The sequence below is a fragment of the Mus pahari genome, chromosome 3 (assembly GCF_900095145.1).
Source record: "Mus pahari chromosome 3, PAHARI_EIJ_v1.1, whole genome shotgun sequence".
Lineage (NCBI taxonomy): Eukaryota > Metazoa > Chordata > Mammalia > Rodentia > Muridae > Mus > Mus pahari.
Genome location: NC_034592.1, coordinates 135,110,105 through 135,113,720, shown reverse-complemented (window position 1 = coordinate 135,113,720; position 3,616 = coordinate 135,110,105). Strand labels below are relative to the sequence as shown.

At 46.4% G+C, this 3,616-nt stretch overlaps 1 pseudogene; it reads right to left on the bottom strand.

Annotated features, from left to right (window-relative positions):
- Positions 1-584: 584 nt before the first annotated feature.
- Positions 585-1,190, bottom strand: LOC110319584 (annotated as a pseudogene).
- Between the last annotated feature and the right edge of the window lie 2,426 nt (positions 1,191-3,616).

Sequence of the window (3,616 nt, the reverse complement as noted above, 5' to 3'; positions counted from 1 at the left end):
ACAGCAAACCAGTAGCCAACATCAAAGTAAATGGAGAGAAACTGGAAGCAATCCCACTAAAATCTGGGACTAGGCAAGGCTGCCCACTTTCTCCCTACCCATTATTTTTTTTTTTAATAAAAAAAAGTGTATTTACTTAGAAGCATTCAGAATGTCAACAAAACAGCCGCATATTTTGTTGTTGTTGTTTGCAATTACAGAGTGGTATTCATTAACAGAACATCAATTATCTTCATATAAGCTGCATCAGAGACAACTGAAAATGAAAACAAAACAAAAACCAAACTACTGTCCTCATATATAACTAATTTGTGTTGTGTACCAACAAGAATTTGCTTTAAATTTCCATACCAATTTACAACCCCCAGACTGTACCAGGTAAGTTTAGCAGCTATCAAAAATACCACCAGGACAGGGCTATCTAAAGACACATTCCGTAGTGTTAACCATACAAAAAAAGACACTGTACAGTTTAAAAACAAATCTTACACAGCCTTACTTTTCTTTAAAAGGAGTGAGTTGTATACGGGGGGGTACGGGGTTAAATGCTTTATAGACAAGATAAAAACTGCGCTAGAACCAACTTATTCATCATCTTCTTCATCTTCCTCTTCCTCCTCTTCATTCTCATCTTCCTTCTTTTTCTTGCTCTTCTCAGCCTTAATCACCACCCCCCTTTCTGCTGCATCAGGTTTTCCTTTAGCTCTGTAGGCAGCAATATCCTTCTCTTACTTCTTCAGCTCGGCAGCCTTCTTCTGGTAGGGCTGTTTGTCATCTGCTGAAGTGTTGTTCCACATCTCTCCTAGTTTCTTTAGAACATCACCGATGGATAAGCCAGGCTGCTCAATTTGAGTTTTGGGCTGATACTCAGAATAGAACAAGAAGGCTGAAGGAGCCCTCTGGGTGAATTGGAGTCCTTGAACTTCTTTTTGGTCTCCCCTTTGGGGGGCGGGGATGTAGGTTTTCATTTCTCTTTCATAATGAGCCTTGTCAGCCTTTGCCATATCTTCAAATTTCTCCTTTTCTTTGACAGACATGGTCTTCCACCTCTCTGAGCACTTCTTGGAGAACTCTGAGAAGTTGACAGAAGCATCCGGGTGCTTCTTCTTGTGCTCCTCCCGGCAGGTTTGCACAAAGAATGCATATGAGGACATTTTGCCTCTCAGTTTCTTAGGAACTCCTTTGCCCATGTTTAGTTTCTTTTCCTCCATGAGGCACGGAGTTGCTGCCCAGTGCTGGTCTGATTCTCGCTTGCCCCACCCAGTGCCTATCTGACTCTCGCTTGCCCCAGCACTGTCTCTATGGAGCTCAATGTACTGCAATGTCTGTGAGAGTGGGAGCCAGATGCCCCATTATTATTTTTTAAAGATGCATCTTTGTCTTTATTTATGTGCAGATGCCAAAGTGAATGTATGCCACTTGTGCGTGGATGCCTGCAGAGGCCAATAGAGGGTATGGTATCCCCTGGAGCCAGAGTTACAAGTAGTCGTGAGCTGCCCTGAGTCCGAGTCCTTGCTGGTAACTGAACAGCAGGCCACTGGAAGCGTTCTTAACCACTGAGCCACCTCTCCAGCCCCAAATATTATTATTTTAAGTTGTGAGGTGTATGTATATGTATTTGTATGGGTATGTGTGTGTGTGTGTGTGTGTGTGTGCCAGAGGTCAGCAGCATGTGTCTTTGATTACTCTTATTGTTCATCATCTTATTTTACACAACAGGGTCTGTCATTAAACCTACTGGGTTTGGCTGACCAGAAAGTATGGGGTCCTCTGTCTCTACCTCCCTGCCACAGGAGTTAGAGGTGCTTCAACACACACACACACACGACCAGAAAGTACAGGGGTCCTCTGTCTCTACCTCCCTGGCACAGGAGTTAGAAGTGCTTCAACACACACACACACACACACACCCCACCACTACACGCACACACCACACACACACACACACACACACACACACACACACACATTCGGACTTATCTCCTTGACTAGAGATTGACCCCATGGCTTTGCACATACTAGGTACCGAGTGCTCTTCCACTGAGCCACACCCCCAGACCTTTTTTTTTTTTTTTAACTTTTTATTTTAAGACAGTATTCTGAGTATTCTGAAGCCAGACTGGGATGTGTGAGACCCTGGCTGGAAAGATACAAAAGGCTGGGGAGATGTCACCATGGTCCAGTCACCCTTCAGCAGTGTCATTAGCGAGAAACCAAGCCCTGAATACAGGAAGCTTTTGGACGGTCACTTCAATTCCACACCATAGCCTCAGGGGGAGCGTTTGAGGGTTCCCAGGCCGGACCTGCTTCCCGGAGGAGGTGAGTTCAGATAAAGGAGATTTGGCCAACATTGTTGGAAGTGTTTTTGTGCAAAGCCTACAGGTCAGGACACGTAGAAGACGCAGGTGAGCACGCAAGGCCTGCTTATCAGCTCTGGGCTTTTGTAACCAGAGCTGTTCTCAGCGTCCTTGTCTAGGCTTGTGGACACTAGATGTTCACAGCTTACATCCCCCTCTCCTCAACGACAGGGTCTCTTCAGGACTAGATGGATAAGGAGCGGGACACTAACTGGTATGGTAGGTTTGCATCTCTGTATCTACCTTCTTTTATGGTATACATGTTAACTGAGAAGGGACATTATGCCGGTCAAGCAGACGGGGGCAGCAGGCAGGGCGCTCAGGGAGGGGTCTTCAGTCTAGGTACAGAAGCACACTGAACAAGGGAATAAGAGAGATCACCACAGCTCTGCGAACAACCCCAAACTTAGGGTTCCAAACCAACTGGGAACAACCAGACATGATGGCTGTAATCTCAGCCCTCAGGATGCTGAGGCAGGAGAATTATCTTGAGTTCAAGGCCACCCGGGCTATAGTATGAATTCTGGGTCTCCCTGAGGCAGATTGAGACCCTGCCTTAATACCAATTAACAGAAAAAAAGCTTTGGAGTGAGGCCCGATGGCACATACCTTTAATCCCTGGAAGCAGAAATAAGCATTTCTCTGGAGGTCTACATAGCAAGTTCCAGGCTATCCAGGGCTACTTGGTGAGGTCTAATCTCAAACAAACAAACAAACAAACAAACAAACAAGAACCGGAGTCACTCAGTGGGTTCTATCCTTGCCCTGTGTTTGGTTTGTTCCTATGCTGGACCTCACTCAAACCCAGGACTTGGAACATGTAAGACATGTGCTCAACCCCAAGATAGACCATTAGCCCTCCATGGTTGGTTATGAGACAAGGTCTGTGTTCTGACTTGAATAGAAAGTGTCCCACACAGGTGTGGTATTATTTTGGAAGGTTCTGGAAACTTTGGGAGATGGGACCCATTGTAAATCAGGCATGCTCCAAGAGACTGCCTTTCAGCGATGACTCAGCTTACATCATCAGCCACTGCCATTGTCGCCAGGTGCAGTGCATTTCCACAGCTGCTAGCACAGTTACCTTCCACACTTAGGCCACCACAGTCGCATAGCCATGTGCACTCCCTTTAAAAGGTCCAGGGCCAGGCCGGGCGTGGTGGCACAAGCCTTTAATCCCAGCACTCAGGAGGCGGAGGCAGGCAGATTTCTGAGTTCGAGGCCAGCCTGGTCTACAGAGTGAGTTCCAGGACAGCCAG